This window comes from Triturus cristatus, chromosome 9 (genome assembly GCF_964204655.1).
Source record: "Triturus cristatus chromosome 9, aTriCri1.1, whole genome shotgun sequence".
NCBI lineage: Eukaryota > Metazoa > Chordata > Amphibia > Caudata > Salamandridae > Triturus > Triturus cristatus.
In genome coordinates, this window is record NC_140592.1 from 185814935 (window position 1) to 185829124 (window position 14190).

At 47.3% G+C, this 14190-nt stretch overlaps 1 pseudogene; it reads right to left on the reverse strand.

Annotated features, from left to right (window-relative positions):
• Positions 1–9037: 9037 nt before the first annotated feature.
• Positions 9038–12750, reverse strand: LOC146797606 (TRAF-type zinc finger domain-containing protein 1-like; annotated as a pseudogene).
• Between the last annotated feature and the right edge of the window lie 1440 nt (positions 12751–14190).

The window sequence follows — 14190 nt, forward strand, 5'->3', positions numbered from 1 at the left end:
TTCGATCTCAGAGTCTATTTCATGTCACTCAGAAAGTCTCAGCAAAAAACAGCCCTGTAATTGACTGTTATCCATCAATAATTCTATATGTTATGTATGGCTCTCATAGAGCACCTCTATCATTTATTTTAGTTTTGAAATCTGATAACTCACTTCAAGGATGTAGCAACAGTGGATAACACAATCTGTTACCCACTGTTGCTACTTCATAAAACTGACAGGGCTCTCTGAGAGCCTGTCAGTGCAGCTCTACTTGTCTACTTTGAAATCAGAAAGGATGACTGGAGGAGGTTGAGAGGAAGGTCAGGAAAGCACTGGGTGTTGGTCATGGATGGCAAGGCCTGAAAATTAAAATCTCCTAGTGGGCCTACAGCACTGATTGTGCCATCCACTGAGGAGCCTTTTAAACATGTCTCAGGCCTGCCATTGCAGCCTTTGTGGGCAGGTTTAAACTGCTATTTCCACCTGGCAACCTAAACCTTTTGCAAGGCCTAAACCTTCTTTTATAACAAATATAGGTCACCCCTAAAGTAGGCCCTCAAAGCCCAGAGGTCAGGGTGCATTTAAAAAGTTGGACATATTTTTTTTGTGTTTTACATGTCCTGCTAGTGAAACACTCTTAAATGTGTTTATCCACTACTGCAAGACCTGCCATTCCAATGGGATAACATTGGGTTACCTTATTACATTTAATAAGTGATAACTTTCAATTGAGAGCAGGTAAGAAAGTCCAGTTTGATCTGTAAATAATTGCAATTTAAAATCCTCTTTAATGGTTAAAGTCGGATTTTAAGTCACAATTCTGAAAGTGGCAGTTTTAGAAAGTTGGCATTTTCCTATCCTAACCATGTGGTGCCTGTTTTCTGGGTCACATGCCTAGCTGTAGCTGTCAGTTGGTCTTTTTGTATTGCTCCCAGTTAGTGAGACAATGAGGAATAGAGGCTGGTAAGATGGGGCATCTCTGTCTTGAAGGGGGGCAGAGTTGTCACCTATCGCACTTGCACATGACAAAGCCTCTGACTGAGCACACTCACAAAAGGTTTGGACTAGTCTTTTGTGCCCCCAGGCAAGGAAAAGCAGGAAATTCCAAGCACCTCTGGCTGTGGGGCTTCCAGAGCCTTCTTCTACTTCAAAGTGGGCACCAGGTATAAATAATGAACAGCTCAGACCTAACTCTTCAGTACACCTCTGGACCTGTGGAAGACTCAGAAGGACTGCTGTTCTTCTCTGCAAGAAGGACTGCTACTCTGCTGCCCGTCCACCTGGCTGATCTGCTGCCCTGCTGCCTGAGTGAGGAGGACTAAACCTGTACATTGAACCCAGGACCACCAGAGTGACTTCAAGGGCCAGTGGGTTGGCCTCCTGATCAGAGGATCAGGGACAAAAAATTCTCCAACCGCCTTGAACCCAGCACCTGGACTCTGACACCCCAAATGGTGTCAACCCAGCCCTGGACCCTTTCGAAGTGGGCTTGAAGCTGCTCTGACAGCCCAACTGTGGTGCTGTGAGCAGAAACAACATAGTGCAAGTTATCTCCTAACAGCAGTGAACCGCTGTAGCATAATGCATCACCAACACCAGACTTCACACCGCAGCCCGCAGTCTCCTAGGAACTGCTGTTGCGCAACGCATACTCGCTGCAGGATTCGCATCACAAGCCACCTATGACTTTGCATTGCAGTCCTGCAGCAACCTCGGAACCCCCGCTGCGTGCTGCATCCAGGATGCAGGCTCTCACAATGCTCTGCAAACCAGGATTTAAGGCATTTTGTTCAGTGGGCCTAACTCAGTCCCTGTATCCAGCTTGTGCTCCAATGCAGTTGGCCTGAGTTTGTGACGTTGTCCTGGTATGGTGCGAGCAGATAACCACAGTTGGCACTTAGTGCTTCTAAGCACTGTTTTATCTTAAATCTTTAACATTGCATATCTCAGGCCCTACTAATTGGATTTTTGTAGTTTTGGTATCAAATAATTTATTACATTTTACTCTATTTTTCTAAATTGGTGTGCAATTTTCTTGTGTTGTGTTTTCACTTTATCACTGTTTGAAGTGCTGCGTAAAATACTTCACACATTACCTCTGAGTTAAGTCGGACTGCTTCTGTGCCAAGCACAGGTTAATTTGGGGTTTGTTTGTGTTTCACCCTAACAGAGATTGTGGTTTCTGTTCGAGTAATGTTTCACCCCCTCAACCGTAACCCAATTTCCTACAGCAGGAGACTTTGGGAACATCTGAGTCAATTTTAGTACAGTGGTGAGAGAATCTCTGAATGTATTCTGTGAAAAAAAGAATCTGCTTGTTTCTTATTTCTAAAAATCATGAGAACCATGTAAGTGAGTAGTGAATGTATGACATCCTTTGTCTAGACTTAAAGGATGTGATTTCTCAATGCTGGGGAGAAACCATTTTTCCCTCTTTTAAAAGGCAAATCTATGCTGGATTTCCAGTAGAACTTTACTGAGTTATTCTCTGTATTCTTTATGATTTGTTCTCTAATTGTACTTATTGATCGATAGCGGAGCTTATACATTTCTGTAAATAAAAATTCTTTGAATAAACTGTTCAATTGTAGTCCTTGCCTGTCATTCTTATTCTGAAATGGATTTACTCTAAATACTAAGGGGGATATTCACAAGGATCTATCGCTGAGTTAACGGCACATTATCGCAGCCAAAGTTGCGATAAACTTATCGCCCCAATCACAAGCTAGTGTTAATATCCCACAGCACCAGTTTAACCGCGATAGCGGCCTCAAAAAACATCGCCACAGATTACTTCCGCAACTATCGCTAATGAGATGCAGAGTAGGCGTTCCCGTGCCATAAGCCGCAACAACACCACTCCACAACATTCACAACGACCAGCCAGAACTGCGATAAGAACACAAAACAGGCGATAAGGTGCGTTAGCAGCAGGAAAAAAACACCTGCTCTGACCTAGTACAAAGTCGGACCACAGCCTGCATCACAAAAGGGAGCACAGCCCACAGCCACATCGGAAGGGCAACAGATGCACCCGGGCAACCGAACATGCAGCCCGAAGGGCCGAAAGGGCAACAGCACCCGCCGCCATCACCCCCAGGACCGCCCCCTCCCCAACACCCTCCCGACTAAAGACATGCCACCTCAGCTACACCTAAACACTTACAAAATAATCCGCTTGATGTCGCACGATCACAACTGGTGACATGTATGTGTCGTCACAAAAATGAGCATCACACAGTCACTTTTTAAGCAACAAATGAAACTTTATTACCATGAACACTGAAATGAAATGAAGACACATGGCGGCTCCCCTCGGGACAATCCGTAGGTCACAGCCTGCGAGACAAAAATCATGATGAGAAGGTGTGTCCTGCGCACATCAAAGGACAGAGAGAGAGCAAAGGAGAGAGAGAGGAAGAGAGGAAGAGAGAGATTAAAGAGAGGGGGAGAGAGAGAGATATGAAGAGAGGGGGAGAGAGAGAGAGAGAGAGAGAGAGAGAGAGAGAGAGAAGAAGAGAGGGGGAGAGAGATAAGAAGAGAGGGGGAGAGAGAGAGAGAAGAAAAGAGGGGGAGAGAGAGAGAGAATGCCACCCCTGTGCACCCAGGCCACACTGTTCACCTGCTGCCACCGGTGTGTCTCCAACCACTTGCCGGTATGTATAGCAGTACAAGAGGTCACACATCTGAGACAGACCCGTCATCTGAAACACAGTCTAGATACATGATTGGCACAGTACACACAATTGCACAAGACAACATCGCCTGCCCGCCCATGCACACCCAGGCAGAGGCACCCCAGACCCTCCCGCAGCCCATCGGAGCATACCTGCCCATGCACACCCAGGCCTCACTGCTCATCTTCCGCCACTGGCATGTAGACGGGAGGTCCCACTATGTGCCACTGCAAGCCACAAGCCCGGGCCCACGGACATGGCACCCTCCACATCGTGCAGCCCAGCTCCGCAGGCCACCAGGTCTCACGTTTGGTGCTGGGTCTTGATCACTCCACGGCATAGGACATACCAGTGCACCTGGCATCATCGCAGACTGCACACCTGCTCAGCCCATTGGGTGCCACTAACTCTGGGTTCCCAGAAGCCAAGCCACATGGCGGTAGGCCCGCGCTGCCTGCTGGCTCTGGCCTACACTGCGGTCCAGCAGGGCACACAAAACCTGAGATGTCCGGACCGCCAGGACGGGGCATCATCTCAGGCTGCACACCCGCTCAGCAGCCTAAGGTGCCACTGACTCAGTGCACCCAAAATCACCGTCCCATGGTGGGGTGCCTGTGCTGGCCGCAATGCTCCGGGTGCCACTAACCCTGTGCAACACCAGTCAGCGCCACGTGGTGGTAGGCCCATGACAGCCGCAAGGCCTCGGGTGCCACTAACCCTGTGCAACGCCAGTCAGTGCCACGTGGTGGTATGCCCGTGACGGCCCCAAGGCCTCGGGTGCCACTAACCCTGTGCACAACAACTCATGTGCCCTTTATGATTGAGAACCATGGAGCGTCCGTCATCCAGTCACCACTGGCAGAGGGGAATGTGATATTGTCGGCCCCTTATGTTGGCAGAGTCACATGGCCTGTGATGCCTGTGTCGATGGGTGTGGTGTGTGTGAAAACCTGCCCTAAGGTAGTGGCTGTGACATGCGGACAACTAGACCTGTGACCTACACACCACCAGCGAGTACGCCTGCAACGGTCAGCAATGAGGGACCCCCCTCTGAGTGTAAGCGGAGTGGTCTGGCCTGCTTGGGGATGACAAGTACTGCAGAAGAGGAAGGGTACAGTCCGCAGTCTGGTCGCCGTGTCATTGGTCATCAAACAGGATATGGCAGTCCATGTCGCTGTCCAAGGTGAGTGCATCGGGGGTCAGTGGAAGGTCATGAGGCCAGGTGCGGCACCAAGCAGAAACAGGCCAGGTGGCAGAAATGAATGCTAGTGCCTCCTGATCACAAACCCATCCACTTCCTCATCCCCGGATGGGTGCTCTGCCCCACCTGTGGGTGTTGCAGTACAGGCTGAGGCACTGTGTGCCACTGACACATCAGCTGCCGGAGTGGATATGTCTGCCACACTGTGAGGCGATGGCACACCAGGGCGCGGAGATGTGGATGGTGTGGGGGCAGCAGCATTCATCTGTGCCACGCCTTGTGGCAGCAATGCCATGATGATGATCTGGTAGATGCCAACTACATTTCGCTGATGTACAGCGGTGACTGCCATCCTTTCCGCCTCCATCCGCACCATGTCCTCCATGAGCCTTCACATATGTGCCAGCTCATGGCTGGTATCGCTGGTGCCCCTCTGAGCGGACAGGTGTTCTTCTCTCCACGTCAGGACTCCAGCGATGTCAGTCAAGGCTCGTTGGAGACCATGGAGTGGGCCTAGACACCCATGGATGGCGTCCAGTTTGGTGACCATGAGGTCGAATCCCACCCACACCTGCTCAGCTGTCTCCCTCTGGGCCTCCAGCACACAGCGTTGGAAGGCCGTGTGTTGTTTCTGGGGGTTTTGGGAGACTGCTGGGGGCCGTGGGTGCCTCCTGCTGGGTGGTTAGGGTGGTGGGTGGGGTCTCCTCGATGCAGCTGGTCAGCCCTGATCTTGGAGGTGAGTTGTGGATGATGTCAATGATGTCCAGGAGGGCTTGTGCGTCGATACTGGGGTTGTCCTCCTCATCATCAGTGAAGAGTGGCTGGGACTGCTCTGCAGGGGGTGTTGACGGTGGCCCTGCAATGTGAAGGGGAGATGGTGTATTGCAATGTGTCCACATGTATGTAGCTGCATGGTACATGTTGACATTCAGACAGCATGGCATTGTACATTGTGACTGTCTATAGATCTGGGCGATGACCCAGAGTCATTGAGGGTGTGCACTGTGGTCTGCTTGATTGTGCATGTGTGCCTTTGTGGCCATCTCCACCTGTCCTCCCAATACCTGGTGGTCACTCACCCTGTTACGGTTGTGTTGTGTCCTGTTGAGCAGTGTCCGGTCCCCCGACTCCGGCCACAGTACCCACACTGATGATTGTCAACACCAGCCCCTCCATGTCATCCAGCCCGAGCTGTGGCACTGATCCCCCACCTCCAGTTTGCGTTGCTTCCTTCTGGTTGGCTGTGAGTTTCTCCTTGGTCTTTCTCTTGATGTCATTCCATCGCCTCTTGACCTCGTCCATTGTCCTCTTGTGCTCTCCGACGGCATTCACCTTGTCCACGATGTCCCGCCATTTTCCAGTTTTGGTGCCCAATGACACCTTGGAGGTGACGAACAGTTTTTAATGGTGTTCCATCACCTCCGTGACTATGATCCTGTTCGCCTGTGGACTGAACTTCATCTTCCTCCTCTTCTTGTCCTTGCCCTTCCCTGTCCCCGAGGTCCCGGGCTGGTCGTCTGGGTGCTTGTGGGGTTGCGCTCGTCCTCTGCGCCTGCTCCGGCTGCCTCCATGGTGCTTGGGTGCTGGTCAGTTTGAGTTTGGGTGTTTTTTCTACTTTTATGGTGATTTTTCCCGCCTGCCAGGTGTGTGTTGCAGGGCTGGCGCTGCTTATCGCTGATTTCTTCATCGCGCTTTGGCCCATCGCAGGTTTTTTTGTGTTTTGGTTTGTGTTTTTATCTCCATCGAGGTGGTTGTATCACGGACATTGTCCGCAGTTTAGGCAGACTATCGCATGGTACCACCTTGTTGTGAATGTCACTGGGTTATTTTCCCATGATGGACTGCGATGTTGAGAGTTGCGTTAAGCTACTCTTGCGGTAGTTATCACACGTTCTTGTGAATATGCCCATAAATGCATAAGATTTAACTGAAAGGAGAAACGGATCCAGTGGGGAGCATCAAAGTCCAATAGGGACTACACAGCTCCCAATCCAAGTTGTTGGTGTGTACTGTAAGCAAATGAGATAAAGCGTTGCATGACAACATCACCCGGTAGAGGCCGCCAATGTGAGTTTTAGTTATAAGTGGTAGTCACCTTCAAAAGAGGCTTTAAAATGAAAACCCTTTACAAAGATGGCTGTCATTTAACTATTGTACATGTGCAGTGTCACCTCTATCTAATAGTGATGCAGCTTCCAGTTTCTGATAACGCCACTTATTCCTTTCAATGAAGCTCAGCCATGAAGACCTTGGCTGATGTCTGTGCTAGCAGCTAAAGTATTAGGAGGTTATCATTTTGGTCTTTCCAAAAGCTCTCATACAGAGCCCATTCATGCGGTTACCAATATGTGGGCGGAATCATGTGGGTGGTAACTTTGGGCAGTTTGGGCAGGACTGTTCCCATGAGACACAGGGTCAAGACTGATTTGCATATGGCTGGGTCTAAACTGGGGTGGCATGGTAAGTAAAAGAAAAATTGATTCAATCCAGATCTATTGACTGGGGGTGAATGTTTGATTTGCTTTGCACTCCGTCCATCATCTGTGTGACTTTTACTGTCTCGCCTTAAGTGTGCCGGGTATGCCCAAAAGTGGGTCCCAGGCTCACTGTGTCACTGGATTCAAGCTAGACTGGCTGATGCCCCAAAACCGGTCCCAGGATGCTTGTTTTCAGTCCAGGGAGAACCTGGCTTGGCAGTTCATGCTGGACTGTTCCCATGAGGCACAGGGTCAAGACTGTTTTGCATATGGCTGGTCTAGAGTGGGGTGGCATGGTGAGCAAAAGAACAATGGATTTAACCCAGATCTTTTGACTGGGGGTGAATGTTTGAGTTGCTCTGCATTTCGTCCATCACCTGTGTGACTTTAACCAAATAACACAAGCATTTATTGTGCTTCTTGTTTTTCCAGTACTTTACAGGTGGTGGCTTCCCAGTGTGCGCAGAAGCCTCTGCAGACTTTGGCCTGGGATAGGAGGCTGGTTGGGCTATTCAAGGTTTCCGACCACTAATGGATAATGCATATATTAAATGATTTGGTGAAGTCACCTAGAGATTGAGCTATAAAACGGTAGTGTTGCTGTTTTATTAGTCATTCACCTGTGGCAGTTTCCTTCAGGAAATCCCTGCATTTTAAGTTTACAATTCAGTGTGTAGCTCCTGTAGGTGATAGACCGATGTGCATTGAGATACAGTGAGGCATGCCTTTACCTACTATGCTCTACTTTTTGCTGTCACTTAACCCTCTTTTGAGTAGAACTTTTGACCGTGAGAAAAGGGAGTCTTTTTTTTATGGAAGAGTATTCCTTTATTTATTTTAGCATGAAAAGCCATTTTTAGTGAAATATGAAACACTGAGAGACTGCAGATTATCAAGGGCAGTTTCAGAGACCATGATGCAGGCTTTTCTTTTTTGAAATACAACACAAACATGGAAAAGGACTATACAGGGCACAGGCACAATAAGGTAATTCCATATGATCACTACACATAGGTGTCACTACAGGACTATTCCAGACATTTACTGAAGACTTACACATTTCTTCTGGATAACTAATTAGGATGCAATATTGTGTTCTCCAACTTATATTCTCATGTAAAAATACTTCCTTACAAAATTGTCCACTGTCTTTAAAAAAGATTTTAAATACGTAGAAAGTACACTTTGTTCAGAATGAAAAGTCAGCCGAAAAGTTCATGTTGTGATAAATGAGCACCAAGCATAGCAGTTTAAAAAAATTTGCAATGTCAATTTGGTGCTAGATATGTTCTTAGGTCCCTGTAAGTCTCATTGAATAATTATTTCTTCTCAACATCTCCAGCACCAGTTTTCTGTTTTTTGAATCTTGGTGTTCCTGCCAGCATGGTCAAAATTGTTCTGAGTTGTAGAATATGTGGATAGATCATCCTTCCACCTTTTCCTCCTTCTAGGTGGAGCTCGTCCTAAAAAATTATTGTATGAAGTTTTCACACTGGTTGTTTTCAGAAGAACGAGTCGCTGTGGTCTGTGTTGTGGATGACTTGCATACATTATTTATGGGAACATCTCTATTAACATGGATCCTGTTCAACACATGGGCTCTGGACTGCGCTCTAACTCCTGCAGCGTTGGAAGGCCTGTGACTGCTTGTCCTGGTGATGGGAAGCTCATCTAATGGATGGGTGAATAGGCTGCCCTGATCATTTAGACTTCTGTGTGTAACATCTCCTTGAGGCTGCATCCGTCACTGCGGGGATTTGTTTTTCCAGATTATCCTTTTTAGGAAGCAACGCTGGAGGTTCCCATGATCGCATTCTGGGCTCTGCAGTGCATGGGCATAAATCACACTGGTTCTGGTGGTAAAAAGTTCATCATTTTGTAGCTGATTCCACAAAATTCACAAGGAATTATGATATTTCCGTCAGACTGATTAGGTAATGGATCCAACAGTAGTGCTAATCGATTTTTTTCAATGGGTCTGATGTCTGGTCAAGGATTGTTCTCAATTGTCCATCATATTCCAGCTGGTGAATTGGAGAATTGCTTCTCTTGCTGAATGAATTCAAGAGATTTCCAGGGTTACAGCCAGTTTAGTGCAAAATGAGATCATCCTCTGGAATGAGTTCTCAGAATTCACAAGGCAGCAGAAAATCATTGGATCTTGGTTCAGTTATATTATTTACTGGAATAGAAAGATTGTGTGAGAAAAGGTCATTGGTGGTGTGTTCTTGAATGTACTTGGATGGACTGCGATCTTTAGAATAGAGTTCTCTCCAGCGGTCTGTCTTTTGGTCCACATTATTACTGGAAGGAAACGCATTTTGGAGACTAAGTGCCAACAGATAATCAGAATTGAAACTTTCCCATCCAGGAGAAGTCAATCCAGGGAACAGATTCCTTTGCACATTTCCTTGTTCACCAAATAGGTTCTGGTCAACATGCATGGTATGTGCATGCCTCCTATCGCCCCCTTCCAATGACTGGTAATTTATTTTTTAAACCCGGCTTTGAAGTTGTCTGGGTATCCTTGGCTGAGGTCTTATGTGATCTTCTCTCAGCTAGTTTTGGATTGTTTGCGAAACAAACCAGGTCCTCACCATTATCCCTATGGTTATAACGGGAAAGAAATCTTTCACTATTTATTTTCTGGTCTTCAGTCACTTTTTCACAAATGGTAGGATGTGCTGGTAAATCTTTCACCATAACATTGCGACCAAGACTGCTGCAACATTCTGCTTGCGTGCCACAGTAATTTTCATGGTCGCTTACTTTGTTGTGCAACAACTCGAGTTCACAGTATTAGCACTGTGCAGAGCACAAAGGGCACTTTGAGACCTTGTGGGCCTGAAGATGACGTTTTTCCATCTTCATATTACACTTACTGTTAGAATCCGGGTTCTCTGGTTGGCACAGGTAGGAACTTGTGACAAGCAGGGAACCTTTCCTCTAGTCAGGGTAAGGGGTTATACTACTAAAACAACCCCTGCTCACCCTCTAGGTAGCTTGGCGCGAGCAGACAAGGCTTATCTCAGAGCGTTATAGGTTAAGCATTTGTGAACACATACAGTAACCCAGTGACAACACTACAAATGGACACCACACAGGTATTTATATTAAAAATAAGGATTCTTTATACAGGATTATCACAAGACCATCAAACGATTAAAAATACACAATACGGTTGCTTAGCTGGTAGAAGATTGCTTAGTTTCTCTTAAGTTCTTAAATGCGACACTTTAAGTCAATGTACCTTAGATGCGACACGCAGAGCAACGAAAGTGTTGCAGCGATGCAGATGTGTTGAAGTTCTTGGTGCAAAAGAAATAAAGACGGGATCTTCCAGATGCGTTACGCTTCTCTGATGTTGCAAGAAGGCTCGACTCGATGTGTCAGCTACAGCGGCGTCACCCTTGACGAGATGCGACGACAGCGGCCTTGGCAGCGGCACTCTTCTCCGACGTTGCGAGACGCTTCCGCTCGATGCGATGCTGCAGCGGCGACACCCCTTCTGCGAGATGCGACAGCAGCGGCTCCGACGACGGCACGCTTCTCCGTGGATGCGAGGCGCTTTTCTGGTTGCGGTGCAATGCGACAACTACGATGGCTGCGATGGCGACACGCTTCCTCCTCGATGCGAGACTCTTCTCTCGTTGCGGTGCAATGCGACAGCTACGATGGCTGCGATGGCGACACGCTTCTTCGGCGCTGCGAGACACTTCCGGAATGATGCGAGACGCTTCCATTCGATGCGATGCTGCAGCGGCGACACCCTTTGCGAGATGCGACGACAGCGGCTCCGACGGCGGCACGCTTCTCTTCCTTGCGCCGCGCTTCCAGCTCCTTGCGGCACGCAGTCCCTCAGAAGGCCCAACAACAGGAGCAGGCACTTCCAAAAGACCATGGGGAGCTGGGGATGAAGTCCACTGGTCCTGGGACTTCGTTCAGGGGGCAAGCTCAGTTCAAGCCCTTGGAGATCTTTTCAAAGCACAAGTTGAAGTAAAATCTTTATCAGTCTTTCTCCTCTCCTTCAGCAGCAAGGCAACCACTGTAGGCCAATCCCCCAGGTCAGGGACAGTTACTCCTCCTACATCTTTCCCAGTTCCTTCTCTTCTGGCAGAGGTTCTCCTTGTTGCTGCAGGATCTAATTTCTTGGGAGCAGGGTCCCAATACTTATACCCCTAATTCCTTTGTTCCTCTGGGGTTGAGGGGCCTTTGCCCAGTCCAAACCCGTTCTTGAGCACTCTGTTGACATGACTCTGCCTTTCTATTCAGGGTGCAGGGCAGAGTCATCAGCCGCTCCGCAGGAGGTGGAGCCAGCATTGTGGTAGCAGAGCACAACCCTATTCAGAGCCCAGGTGTACTCCTCCCTCCCATCTGACTGCCAATCTTCCTATTCACCACCAGGCTGCCTAGCCCTGCCCCTCTGGGTTTGCCCAGCCCTGTCACTCAAACAACCAGACAGGCAGATACACATCATAGCAGAGGCGGGCTGAAATGGTCAAGCAAGCAAATACCAACTTTCTAAAAGTTGTATTTGCAAACACAGAATATTAAAATAAACTTTACTAAAAGATGTATTTTATTATTCTGAGTTCAGGCATACTAAACTCGAATTTCTACCATGTTCCCTGGGTCTGTTAGGATCATAGAATGTAACAATTCTAACAGCCCATTCTGGCCTATGGAGAACAGGTAGCCTTACAATAGTGAAAAAAGAAAATGGCTGTAATTCACTATTAGGACATGCATGCCACACACATCAGGGCTTGTCCTACCTCATGCTTACAATGCACCCTGCCCTTGGGCCTACCATAGGGGTGACTGATATGAAGTTAAGGGAAGGTTTAGGGACTGGCAAGTGTCTGCACTTACCCAGTCAGCATGACAGTACCAGACTGCACGCAGGCTCTGCAATGGCAGACCTTAGATACATTTTACCAGGCCGCTTCTGTGGGTGGCACAACCAGTGCTGCAAGCCCACCAGCAGCATTTGTATTTACAAGCCCTGGCACTCCTGGTGCACTTTACTGGGGTCTGACAGTAAACCAAATAAGCCAATCATGGAATCCAACCAACATATACATTTTAAATAGGGAGCACTTGCACTGTGGCACTGGTTGGCAGTGGCACAGTGCTCTGAGCAGCTAACACCAGCAAAACACATGAGGCACAGCGACAAAAAAGTGGAAGGGAGACTCACGCCAAGGTGCCAGGTCTAACACTTACAGAGCACCTAAGTATGGTCTGTGTCAATGTGGTTCTCCGTTTCAGACTTCCGGAACGGCTCTCCGCAAAACGTACATACATCAATATTTATTTTGCAGTGTATTTCATGGATGGTGTAATTGCCTTGAGGAATATCATTTTCGCAATTTCCACATAACCAGGTTTCTGATTCAGTTACAGACGCCATTGTGAAGAAATCCTTCCTGAACTTCACAGCAAGGCTAGCATGAGAAAAGGGAGTTGTTTACTCTGAGAGAAGTATATTGACCCTTTGGCTGTTAAAGAGAGAGCAATATACAACACAGCAACCATTGTAAGCCGTGAAAGATCCCGGTAATCATTGCATGTGTGCAACCAGCCATTTAAAAATGCCTCGCAAACAGAGAAGCCAGGTGTATAAGGACAATTATCATATAGTGTGTTTCCTCTATATTTACACAGGTGTGTTGTCTTTGCTTTGAGCCTATGTGGGAAGCGATTCCAAGTTATGCATGATGACCACCGAGGTGCATTTATTGTGTAAGAGACGCAGCACTTGAAGGTGTGATGGAAGAGGAAGCATGTGAGACACTCGCTCATTTTGATAGCTTGTGGTATGCTGGCAGCTCTGTTTAGCACAGCTGGTCCCAAAATTGTGTTGGTAGTTTCCTTTTTTCTAAATACATCCCATTAGGAGGTTGGCAGAAGGTCGTCTGCTCTGGGGTTTTATGGGACCCCAGGAGGTAGCGATTGTTGAGAAGAGTGTGGTGGAACCCGAATGCTGCCTGCATGGGGCCAGAATACTAGTGGGTTGTTACATTTTAATTTCAGAGTAAACACAGACACCTGTTTGCACAGGAAATGAGATTACAAGTGGTAATTACACCAGGCGCGATAAAGATCACATCTTCCATAAAATTTCAGCACGTCACACCTGCCAGAATTTAAAAGGAGAAAAGGGCCCGGTATTTACCTGATTCGCGGATTTTTGAGCGGTTAACACTAAAATCCACATATTATTAATGTTTGCGATAATTCTAACTTTCCATAAATTCTGACCATCTCAGTGTCAATTTTTTATTTGCTGCAATAAATATTGCATCTGACAGGGCCTGCTTGTAATCAGGCCCTTAGACTTTTATATGATTGCCATTATGAAATGACAAGCGAGGCGAATTTGGCAGGATGCATTGCATTATTATAGCTAAACTGCAGAGGAAAACACGCCTTTTTATGTGCTGTTTCAGCAGAAGTCAAATACAGCAGTCATGCAGAAATCCTTCATATAAAAGTCTGATTTGTTATAAATATATGATATAGGTATTTCCAATTGCAGATTGGGCAAAAAGGTCGTAGCAGGTAAGCTGTTGTGTGTCTACGGACAGGCTTTCTTTATGCGTGAAAACACATGTATTTACAAATGTACCGATGCACAAGAATTGTTTTGCTTTGTCTCTGTGCAACCTGCCTCTTTCTCTGCCTTCTTCCTATATGCCTTGTTTGACATTCCAGAAAGTCACAGAAAGGGGCACATTAACTTGGAAAAGCCAGCCCTATGTGCTTTGCCAGGTCATTTTCATAGACCTTTTGGTAAAAAAACACAAAACAGGATGCAGTTGAATCTTGGACTATCAATTCCAAAATATCG